Source organism: Schistocerca gregaria, unplaced genomic scaffold (genome assembly GCF_023897955.1).
Source record: "Schistocerca gregaria isolate iqSchGreg1 unplaced genomic scaffold, iqSchGreg1.2 ptg000927l, whole genome shotgun sequence".
NCBI classification, from domain to species: Eukaryota; Metazoa; Arthropoda; class Insecta; order Orthoptera; family Acrididae; genus Schistocerca; species Schistocerca gregaria.
This window is the reverse complement of record NW_026062284.1, coordinates 112,501-125,000: the sequence shown is the minus strand read 5'-3', so window position 1 is coordinate 125,000 and position 12,500 is coordinate 112,501. Positions and strand designations below refer to the sequence as shown.

The 12,500-nt window shown below is 51.7% G+C and overlaps 1 non-coding gene across 1 annotated transcript in view; it reads left to right on the top strand.

Moving 5' to 3' along the window:
• Nucleotides 1-11,920: 11,920 nt before the first annotated feature.
• Nucleotides 11,921-12,500, top strand: part of LOC126325580 (small subunit ribosomal RNA) — a 1,893-nt gene continuing 1,313 nt past the window's right edge. The window contains exon 1 of the ribosomal RNA XR_007560185.1: nt 11,921-12,500. This exon is cut by the window's right edge and continues 1,313 nt beyond it. This is a non-coding gene — a ribosomal RNA (small subunit ribosomal RNA).

The window sequence follows — 12,500 nt, the reverse complement described above, 5'->3', positions numbered from 1 at the left end:
GGGTCGCGGCGGTGGGCGCAGAAGGGTCTGGGCGTGAGCCTGCCTGGAGCCGCCGTCGGTGCAGATCTTGGTGGTAGTAGCAAATACTCCAGCGAGGCCCTGGAGGGCTGACGCGGAGAAGGGTTTCGTGTGAACAGCCGTTGCACACGAGTCAGTCGATCCTAAGCCCTAGGAGAAATCCGATGTTGATGGGGGCCGTCATAGCATGATGCACTTTGTGCTGGCCCCCGTTGGGCGAAAGGGAATCCGGTTCCTATTCCGGAACCCGGCAGCGGAACCGATATAAGTCGGGCCCCTCTTTTAGAGATGCTCGTCGGGGTAACCCAAAAGGACCCGGAGACGCCGTCGGGAGATCGGGGAAGAGTTTTCTTTTCTGCATGAGCGTTCGAGTTCCCTGGAATCCTCTAGCAGGGAGATAGGGTTTGGAACGCGAAGAGCACCGCAGTTGCGGCGGTGTCCCGATCTTCCCCTCGGACCTTGAAAATCCGGGAGAGGGCCACGTGGAGGTGTCGCGCCGGTTCGTACCCATATCCGCAGCAGGTCTCCAAGGTGAAGAGCCTCTAGTCGATAGAATAATGTAGGTAAGGGAAGTCGGCAAATTGGATCCGTAACTTCGGGATAAGGATTGGCTCTGAGGATCGGGGCGTGTCGGGCTTGGTCGGGAAGTGGGTCAGCGCTAACGTGCCGGGCCTGGGCGAGGTGAGTGCCGTAGGGGTGCCGGTAAGTGCGGGCGTTTAGCGCGGGCGTGGTCTGCTCTCGCCGTTGGTTGGCCTCGTGCTGGCCGGCGGTGCAGGATGCGCGCGCCTGCGCGGCGTTCGCGCCCCGGTGCTTCAACCTGCGTGCAGGATCCGAGCTCGGTCCCGTGCCTTGGCCTCCCACGGATCTTCCTTGCTGCGAGGCCGCGTCCGCCTTAGCGTGCTCCTCCGGGGGCGCGCGGGTGCGCGGATTCTCTTCGGCCGCCATTCAACGATCAACTCAGAACTGGCACGGACTGGGGGAATCCGACTGTCTAATTAAAACAAAGCATTGCGATGGCCCTAGCGGGTGTTGACGCCCTGTGATTTCCACTACATTGGACTTCATTCGGGCGCCGTCCAGGTCTCCTGGTTTTAACCCATCGGGTACACCCGCACAGCAACCGCTTAACGGAGGGGCATAGGTGCGACCGAGACTGGTGGTTCTAACCTTTCTCACTGCACCTGGGACTCGTGTCCTGTGGCTAATGTTTCCGTGGCGGCCGCCCGGTAGGGTTTGTTGTGCGTTTGGCGAACGGCCCACTTTCATATATCAGTGCCGGCAGCCTGCGCCTTCATTATTTTGGCGGCCGCCGGGTGTCGTCCCCGGTGACTAATCCCACGCTAGGTTGGCGGTATTGCACTCGCTCCGCGTCCCTAGTGTCCCTGCCGCCTGGGGTTCGGGCGCAATGCGAAAGTCATCCCACAGGTCCGGCTGGGTAAGCGATCTGGCGGTTCTCGTCGGTGACCACCCTGCTGTGGGTCGGTGCGCTCACGTCTACTCGTTAACTGGGGTTTCCAGGTCTCGGGGCGCGTGGTTGGTGCTCGTTGGTAATTTCCATGTTGCGTGGGGAGAACCTCGTTCAGTATCCAGCCTCCGTCCAAAAGCGATTCCTGCCCAGTGCTCTTTGAATGTCAACGTTGAAGAAATTCAAGCAAAGCGCGGGTAAACGGCGTGAGTTAACTATGACTTCTCTTAATATAGCCAAATGCCTCGTCATCTAATTAGTGACGCGCATGAATGGATTAACGAGATTCCCGCTGTCCCTATCTACTAGCTCCGGCTGTCTCATGCTGTGGGTCTGCAATTTGCGTGGGTCCATGGTTGGGAATAGGCAGCGGGGGAAGGATGCGTCTCGACCAGCTTAGCCTCTCCTTCCCAAGTGCCCCTGCCCGCCTTCTCGTGGTGGAGCTGTTAAGCCTTCGGGCGACCAAAGGGCAGGGGGGCGACGGTGTGCTGAACATCTTGCACACCGGTTCCGGCGACTGCATTCTTCGGGGCGGGAACCTGGCCTAAGTCGGCGAAGGTCACCCGCCTTGCCCCTGGATTTCCGGGGCATGATCCGCCAAGCCGGGGCGTGGTGACATGTCCCCGGTTAGGTTAGATGGGTCCAAACCCCTGAATGTCTGGGGGACCGGCCCGGCACCTGAGTAGGACCGGGTCTTTAGCCTTTGGTGGGAACTCGGCCTAGTAGGGGGCGAAGGACGGAGAGTGAATCCGCTCTCCCGGAATGCGGGTGGCATTCGTCGGCAAGGGAGCGGGTGAAAACCTCGATGGTGCAGCCGTCGAAGAGGACTAGTGCGCTGTACCCACGGCGTGCTAAACCTAGCAGCTCTTTTGTGGAAAGCTCTTGTCAAGGGGCGGGACCGGTGAGCGAGCTGCATTTAGCCTCCCCCCATGCCAGAGCGGCCGGTCCGGGGAAAGAGACGGGCCTCCATTTTTCACTCTCTCATTTCGTCAATATGGCTGAAAACGTAGAGAGTGATAATGCGCTCGAGGGTGATTCGGTGTTCGAGGAGAATTTGACTGTCGCTGAGCGACACACGCGATTTCTAAAGTTGCTTGATTCCAGTGTTAAAAATGGAAAGATCAGCAACTACGCGATTAACCATATCAGGGATTGTGTAGCTCGATGGGCGATGGCCCACTCTCAACTTGAGGGTCGGATATTAGAATTAGAGAAGGAGAACGAGCGTCTAAGAGGTCAGCCCGCAGTGGCTCGGTCTTATGCCGCGGTTGCGAGTGCCCCTGTGGTTAAAGCGCCGTCGGCAAAGGAAACAATTCAGCAAAACATTAAAAAGACATATCCGACTGTATTCATTAAACCGAAGGCAGGCGAGGATATTCGGGCTGTCAAGACTGCTTTTGAGAAATGTATCAATCCCAAACGTGACAAAATCAAGATTAACACTGTAAGGACTGCTAAGAACGTATTGATAGTTGAGACAGCCACGCAAGAAGACAGTCAGAGAATAATGGCGAATAAGGAATTAATGGAAAAGGTTAAGTGCGAACCGCCAAGGAAACGCAGGCCTTTGATGTGCCTGTACGATGTTCCTACTTACATGAATGCGGATAGCCTACTTGATGCGATCTACATACAGAATTTTGATGTTTCTATGACGAGGGAGGAATTTGACAGTCAGTTTAGATTGCGATTCAAAGTAGGGCCAAGGGATAAGTTAACTGTGCATCATGTGGTGGAGGTCTCACCTGAAATGTGGAAGCCATTAACAAGAATTGGGAGGCTATATGTTGGATATTCGGCACTAAACATTAAGGATTACTTGGCGGTGCCACGATGCACCAAGTGCCAAGATTTAAATCACACAAATAAATATTGTAATGAAGATCAGGCTGTGTGCGCCCACTGCGGGCTGGTGGGGCATGAAAGGAGGGACTGCCCTAATAAGGACAGACCTCCTGTATGTATACCGTGTAAGAAACGTGGTAGGAAGTGTGGAGGACCGAAGGATTGCCCCACCTACCGAATGTTCTTAGACAGGATCGTACAGAGGACAGATTATGGCGACCCGTAAGGCGCCAAAGAAGAAGTCACCTAGTAAAGAAAAGAGGGACGCAGAGAGGGGTAGGTTAATTTATAAGGCTCTGTCCACAGGTTCTTTACTCTGCTCCGACGTTGTTCGGGGTTCCACGAGTAGTCTGGTGATGGAGGTCGGCGTCCAGACGGAGGTCGACTTGGAGGAAGCTATGGGTCGACTAACTTGTCGCCCATTGAGTGCCAGTGTGGAGGGGCCTGTGATGCAAGATGTTTCAAAGCAAGATCAACATGCTGTGTCTTTAGTCCCTACTGAAGTCGGTGGTGGTGGTGGTGGCGGAGGTTCAGATGTAAATATTGTGAATGTTACCGATGTAAAACGTGTAAATAGTGATGGTGGTGGTGTAACTTATAATGCAGTTGGTCCAGGTGATATCTATGATAATTTCGACCTTAAGTTACGATTGTCAAGGCTTGAAGAGCCTGCATTGTTAACTGTTGCACTGAGGCAGCTTGTTAGAACAGAGCATAGGGGTGGGGAAGATATTACTTACCCAGCCCTGGAGGATGTTGATTGTATTCATTTGCAAGCTGCTAATATTCCAACGCAACCTGATGAATTAAAACTTTTGGTGGAGAAGGTGTTTGCTAGAAGGGGCCGGAAATTTGATATAGATAAAATTTACAGCGATATGGTCAAGATGTATGGACGAAATGTCTCGGATTTTTCGAAGCCTTGGCCTGCTAGTCGCCTTCATGTTTTCTATCCCCCCGGTTAATGGGGCGATTCAGGTTGCTGCAGATTAATGCCATGCGTAGCCACTTGGTTGCGCAAGAGCTGAGAAAGGTAGCGGAGGAAGAGTTACTGGACATTCTTGTGATTCAAGAGCCGGCCTCCTGTGCTGGTCGGATTCCCGGATTTCCTGCGTCCGCGCAAGTGGTGTCCTCAGGGGAGAATCCCATGACTGCTATTGTAGTGCTGAATAAACTGATCAAGACCACTATTTTAACACAATTTTGTAATGAACATGTGATTGTGGTACAGCTTAATTTGTTGATGAATTTAGTATTCATTGTTAATGTATACTGTCAATTTCGGCAGCATATAACTGGATTTTTGAATCAGTTGGATTGGATACTAAGAACTCTACAAGGCAAGTCTGTAATAGTCTGTATGGATGCGAATGCCAAGTCTCCTCTGTGGCACAGTGTGGAACAGGATGAGCGGGGTGTCGAGCTCGAGAATTTGATTATGCAATTGCATCTTGATGTGGTGAATCAACCTGGACACCCACCTACCTTTTCAGGGAGGGCGGGTGCTGTTTCTAATATTGATGTGACGTTGGCAACTCAGAGCTCGGCACCACACGTTTGTGGTTGGAGAGTTGTTGACAACCTCACAGTGAGTGATCACAATTGTATATTTTTTGAGTATTGTACTGAGGTTGTGGAAGATACCGGGGAATGGGAGGAAAGGTTTAATTATCGGAAAACTGATTGGGACCGACTAGCACAGGAATTTCGTCCTCCAGGGCTGGGCTCTGAGGCGGAAATACATAATGTGGACGATGTGGTTGCTGATCTGCTGGCATCCATTGAGGCAGCAATTGTTGCAGCAGTTCCCCGGGTGGCGAGGTATGTCCGTACGCAGGCTACTCCGTGGTCCCCAGAACTGACTGCACTCAAGCGTTCTGTCAGGCGGGCGCGGAGTAACTATCAAGGGAGTTTCGGGCATGAAGAGAGACAGTTTCATCTGAGAAGGTATCGCCGCCTGAAGGACAGATATCAGCAGGCTATTCAGCAGGCAAGGAGGCAATCATGGCAGAACTTTGTTAACGAGCAGCTTGGTCTGGACCCTTGGGGGGTTCCATATAAGCTCGTGAGAGAGAAGATCAGATCTCCTGGGATGTTGTCAACTTTGCGGTTGGAAGATGGTCGGTGTACTACAACGTGGGAGGAGACTGTTAATGTGCTGTTGAACGTTTTGTTACCAGACGATGTTGAAGAAGAGGATACGGAGGAGCAGCGAAGAATTCGTCAAGCATTGTTGGAGCCATATGTGAATGAGGTGCACGTTTACCCCTTCTCCGCAGAGGAGGTGGTGGCTGCACTTCACACATTTGCACAGAGGAAAGCGCCTGGTCCTGACAAGGTGCCGGCCGAGATTCTGCAGTATCTAGCACCCCAGTTGGCTCCAGATCTGGCTAAAGTTTTCAATGTGTGTTTACACCATGGAGTCTATCCAACCAGGTGGAAGATTGCCGATGTAGTTATTATCAAGAAGGGCCCTGACAAGGACCCTCAATTACCCAAGTCTTATAGACCGATCTGTCTCTTGGATGTACTTGGAAAGACCTTTGAGAAGTTACTTACTGACAGACTTTTGAGCCACAGGACTTTGTATGGCATGAGTGATCGGCAGTTCGGATTCCGGAAGGGTCGCTCCACTCAGGACGCGATCAACGAGGTTTCTCGGACTGTCCACTCAGCCAGTACGAAGTATGTTCTGGGTATTATGGTGGATATTTCAGGGGCCTTCGACAACTTGTGGTGGCCCGCACTCTTCTCCCGCTTGCGGGAGATGGAGTGTCCTGGGTTGCTGTATCGTTGTCTGGAGGCCTACTGTAATGACAGACTGGCAAGGATTGCGGCTCCGGGGACTGTGGTGACTAAGAGGATATCTCGGGGGTGTCCCCAGGGATCAGTATTTGGTCCGGTTTTTTGGGACATTACTATGGAACCGCTGTTGAACATCTTGCAGGGGGATGCTTCAGTCCTGGGTGCCGTGGCCTACGCGGACGACCTAGTCATACTTGTGGAAGGGAACAGTAGATCTACAATAGAAGAGCGTGCAAGGGTAGCTGTTGGGCTCTTGCAGACATGGTGTGGTCGCTCCAAATTAAGGGTAGCGCCTAGGAAGTCCTTGTACATGTTACTAAAGGGTAAGCTCAATAGAGACCCAACCATCAGAATCGATGATGTGATGGTTGCTAGGCATGGCTCAGCTAGATACCTGGGTGTGTACTTGGATGAACATTGGAATTTTGGGGTACACATTCAGCAGACTGCTGCAAAGGCGTTGGCGTTATTCAACAAGTTAATAACTATTGGGCAGCGGCGTTTTCATCTGCCGCTGAAAGCTATCCACATGTATCACAACTGTTTATTGGCTCCAATTGTTGGTTACGGAGCAAGTGTGTGGGCCCACAGGTTGGCTCTGGTGAGGCCAGCTATGGCGGTAAGGCGAGTCCAGAGGAATGTACTTCTGAGATGTATTGGTGCATTTGGCACCAGTCCAACAGATGCTTTGTTGGTGATTATGGGTTTGTGCCCTTTAGATTTGATAATACGCCAGCAAGCTGCCATTTACTGGCTGCGGAAAGGAGATCTAGAACGAGTCCGCGACATTATGGGTGCGCATTTTGCAAGCATTAAGGCGATCAAAGAACAGTTATTGAATTTATGGCAAGAGGAGTGGGATCACTCCACGACTGGACGGCGGGTGCATGGCTTTTTTCCAAGTGTAAGGGCACGGCTTAAGAATAAGATTATGGTGCCATCTCCAGGAGTCATTCACTTTTTGACTGGCCATGGACCGTACCCTGATTACTTATACAGGATTGGGAAAAGACCTACACCAGGGTGCGACTGTGGGTCCCCACAAGGTACGCCGGAGCATGTGGTATTTCACTGTCCGATGTATGAGCAAGCTGCCTCAGTGGAGAGGCAGCTACTACCAACGCTGGACGTAGCTAACATCTTAAATAATGCTGACACCTATAAGGTTTTCTCTAAGTTGGTTAATGCTGTGTCCAAAGAGGCTCAGCGAAATTTCCTGGCTTGAACATTGTACATAGTAATTAAACTTGACATCAAGGTGGCGACAGCTGGCCCGCCCCAGGAATGGCGACAATTGTTGGACCGCCTGGGGCTTGGCCGCTGAGAGAAGAAGGAAGAGTAGGCGAGAGGTAAGATTGAAGTGGTTATATGTTGTGGATGTTAGAAGGATGTATCTGGTGTTGGTGGTGGCTGCCTCTCGCTAATAGAGATGTCTTTGCTGATGATGAAAACAAGTGCAACAAGTTGTGGTGTAATTACAATTCTAAACTGTAAACAGCGATGTAATATAGAGACTGTAGATCAGTAGGGTTGGTGGAGGGAAGTTTGTGTCTCTTGCAGTGGTTTTGTGGATTGTAGCGGCCCGCCTCCTCGTGGCTAGGGACGGGCAACTCCCTGGGAATAGCCTAGGGAGGCTAAGAGGCCGATTATTTTGTTAGAGAGCAGAATGCTCATTTTAGTTAGTTGTTATGTTTCATAAATGTAACCACTTTTGTAACAGTAGTTTTGTGTAGTCTGTAGTACGCCCACGCATAATTCTTAGTAAGTGGGCTTTTGTATGTATAATAAATATTGAAAAAAAAAAAAAAAAAAAAAAAAAAAAAAAAAAAAAAAAATATTGTCCCTATACATGCAGTAAGTTCGTCGTGGGCGCTGGCCGGCAGGCCGCGAGACCTGACGCCCGGCGGCAAAGAGTGCTCCTCTGAGGATATAGATGTTCCGTTCCGCCGCACAATGGTGACGGTGACCGCTGCCTGCGGTGGCAACGCTGGGCACAGTCGATACTCGCCGTGTGGTGGAAGGTAAACATTATGCGGTACATCAGTACTTTCCTAATAGTTCGGTCGTCTCACGGCACTGCTTAGTAAATGATGCAAGGCCACATATAGATGATTTATGCGAATGTCCCTATACGTGCTGTAAGACTGGGCACACAACGTGAATCGCACGTCAGCCAGACACTCGAACATGCACCACTCTCGGCCTGCAACGGAGACACACAATACGTAAACATCTGGAATGCGACAATGTCGAGTGCATCCTCTCTGCGACATTGCACCGTCGACACTATGATAACCAGAGCAGTAGGTCCACCTATAAAAGCACAATACCCCACTCCTCCGACAACTACCATTGCTCAGATAAACCAACACACATCCTACACAGAGGGGCACCAAATATCACCCCCCGCCCTCGTGTTATACCACATGAAAAATTGCAGAAGTGAGAGACACAGACCCGCCAGCCTCTTGCTACAAGCATCGAACCGACGTGACGTATCTGACGGTGACTCAGGCATCCGCGTACTGCCACCACTATCCACCCCCCCCCCCTCTCTCTCTCTTCCCCCTTTCCCACAATACCAAATTTAACCAACTTTATTGCTTAACCTAACTGTGGCTGTACCAGATTATCGCTTAACCTAACTGTGGCTGTACCAGATTATCGCTTAACCTAACTGTGGCTGTACCAGATTATCGCTTAACCTAACTGTGGCTGTACCAGATTATCGCTTAACCTAACTGTGGCTGTACCAGATTATCGCTTAACCTAACTGTGGCTGTACCAGATTATCGCTTAACCTAACTGTGGCTGTACCAGATTATCGCTTAACCTAACTGTGGCTGTACCAGATTATCGCTTAACCTAACTGTGGCTGTACCAGATCATCGCTTAACCTAACTGTGGCTGTACCAGATCATCGCTTAACCTAACTGTGGCTGTACCAGATTATCGCTTAACCTAACTCAATTTGTCCCTTAACCTAACTCAATTTGTCCCTTAACCTAACTCAAGTTGTCCCTTAACCTAACTCAAGTTGTCCCTTAACCTAACTCAAGTTGTCCCTTAACCTAACTCAAGTTGTCCCTTAACCTAACTCAAGTTGTCCCTTAACCTAACTCAAGTTGTCCCTTAACCTAACTCAAGTTGTCCCTTAACCTAACTCAAGTTGTCCCTTAACCTAACTCAAGTTGTCCCTTAACCTAACTCAAGTTGTCCCTTAACCTAACTCAAGTTGTCCCTTAACCTAACTCAAGTTGTCCCTTAACCTAACTCAAGTTGTCCCTTAACCTAACTCAAGTTGTCCCTTAACCTAACTCAAGTTGTCCCTTAACCTAACTCAAGTTGTCCCTTAACCTAACTCAAGTTGTCCCTTAACCTAACTCAAGTTGTCCCTTAACCTAACTCAAGTTGTCCCTTAACCTAACTCAAGTTGTCCCTTAACCTAACTCAAGTTGTCCCTTAACCTAACTCAAGTTGTCCCTTAACCTAACTCAAGTTGTCCCTTAACCTAACTCAAGTTGTCCCTTAACCTAACTCAAGTTGTCCCTTAACCTAACCCACGTTGTCCCTTAACCTAACCCACGTTGTCCCTTAACCTAACCCACGTTGTCCCTTAACCTAACCCACGTTGTCCCTTAACCTAACCCACGTTGTCCCTTAACCTAACCCACGTTGTCCCTTAACCTAACCCACGTTGTCCCTTAACCTAACCCACGTTGTCCCTTAACCTAACCCACGTTGTCCCTTAACCTAACCCACGTTGTCCCTTAACCTAACCCACGTTGTCCCTTAACCTAACCCACGTTGTCCCTTAACCTAACCCACGTTGTCCCTTAACCTAACCCACGTTGTCCCTTAACCTAACCCACGTTGTCCCTTAACCTAACCCACGTTGTCCCTTAACCTAACCCACGTTGTCCCTTAACCTAACCCACGTTGTCCCTTAACCTAACCCACGTTGTCCCTTTGCCTAACATAGTTCACTGCTCGGAATCTCTGGTGTCGTTGTTATCCTCATGTAGATGTCTTGCGAGTGTTGCTTACTTTCCACATATTCCCGCTATCCACTGTCAATTGTACTGCAATAGGACTATATCGGCCCCCCCCCCCCTCTGTCCCCCTCTTTGTGTCTCTGTCCTCTCAAGCTGGTCGGTCTGGCGTGTGAGTGTTAAATGAGCCTCGCAGCTGTTCAGTTGCATTCAGATGTCGACGCCCTCAGTGTACGTCGTGGTATGGTCTGTGTCCATTGTCCGCTGATGTCGTACGCGTAACCCACACGCTGTACCGATCATCGGTAGTTACGTACAGAGTGAAGTAGTGTGATACGTGTGACTGTACGCTGGCTGTGCCCAACGGTGTCGAATCTCAATTTCCATATGTTGTGCTCGATGCTACTTGTCTCGTCTCCCAATAACAGCTAGGTTGCACTGTGGTACGCCGTAGAGGCGTGTGGGAGGAACGTACGAACGCATTGTATGTCACCCTGGGTCGCTGGGGGTGGTGGTGCGGTGAGTCAGGTCAGGTCAGGTCAGGTCAGGTCAGCGTGAGCCGTCTGATGTAGTGACGCGTGTATTCCGACTTTGTCGTATTGCCTCACACAAAGTGCTACCCTGGTGGACCGCGTTCCATATCTGGGACATGCCGCAGATGCCGGTTGACAGTGGATCGCGGAAGGGACATCGCATACTTGCGCGGGCCACCTTCCACGTGTTCTCTTCTGCACATGTCGCAGTGTGTATGTGGTCTGATGTAGCGTGTCGTGACACATGACATCCTGGCATGCAAGAATTGTTGAATTCGCAAATGTAGGTGGACATCTACGTTTACTGTCCAAGATACGCAAATGAACTGGAAATCCGTTGTTGAGCGGTTGTTCACGCTGGAGGTGAATCTGTGATGGCGACGATCGGTACAGCTATTAACCGGTTGTTTCAGCGGTACCCGCCACATCCACACACGTGACTAGGCCCATGTGGGTATGAAGCGATACGCGGCGGTGGCTTGGTGGGACTGTTCCCGGCCGGTGAAGGGGGGCCGCCCGGCGTGTTGGCCGCGCGCTGCGTGGGCGCACGCGCAACAGCCGGCTGGTGGGGGGCGCCGAGTGGCAGGAGCGCCAGCCGACGGGCCCGGCAGGCGGCGCAGCTACGCTGCGGCGCACCCTGCACGCGGCGCCTGGCGGCCAAAGTTGGTTCAGCCGAGCCCGGTGCGAAGCGCGGTGGACATCTGCAGTGTGCTGGTCTGATTGAGGACTGTGTGCGTTGAGGATGCGCCGCCGCCTGGCACTCGGCGCCGCGACGCCGTCTGCTGCTCGGTCGCCCCAGCGGTTCTCGCAGGTGGTTTGTATCGCAGTTGTGCGGACGTGTTGGCGCGTGCGCTGTGCTGGGAGAGTTCGCTTCTGCACCCAAGTGGGGCTTTGCCCTTGTGTGGCGCTGGCGTTGGAGCTGCCGGTCACCATAGGTGGCGCGTGTTGTCTCCCGCCGGCAATGCCACGACAGCACGCTCCCGGGCCTCTGTCGGCAGCGGCAAGCTCAGTTGGGAGCAAGGGTGTTCGCACTAAAACCGTCTACTCGCCTAACTCCGGGCGATTGCGCCTCTCTCGAAACCGACCAAGTACCTAGGACGGCGCTGCGCGCCGCCGGGACCTGAGAGGGTTTCGAGGTGTATCGTGCAGGGGAGCTCGGCCTCCTCCTGTTTGCAGAATAATTGAGCGGACGCTTGCGTGTTCGCGCGGTCCCCCGGGACACACTCCCGGGCGGCCGGCTGCTCAGCTCTAGTTGACGCAGCTCCCTGGTTGATCCTGCCAGTAGTCATATGCTTGTCTCAAAGATTAAGCCATGCATGTCTCAGTACAAGCCGCATTAAGGTGAAACCGCGAATGGCTCATTAAATCAGTTATGGTTCCTTAGATCGTACCCACGTTACTTGGATAACTGTGGTAATTCTAGAGCTAATACATGCAAACAGAGTCCCGACCAGAGATGGAAGGGACGCTTTTATTAGATCAAAACCAATCGGATTGGCTTGTCTGGTCCGTTTGCCTTGGTGACTCTGAATAACTTTGGGCTGATCGCACGGTCCTCGTACCGGCGACGCATCTTTCAAATGTCTGCCTTATCAACTGTCGATGGTAGGTTCTGCGCCTACCATGGTTGTAACGGGTAACGGGGAATCAGGGTTCGATTCCGGAGAGGGAGCCTGAGAAACGGCTACCACATCCAAGGAAGGCAGCAGGCGCGCAAATTACCCACTCCCGGCACGGGGAGGTAGTGACGAAAAATAACGATACGGGACTCATCCGAGGCCCCGTAATCGGAATGAGTACACTTTAAATCCTTTAACGAGTATCTATTGGAGGGCAAGTCTG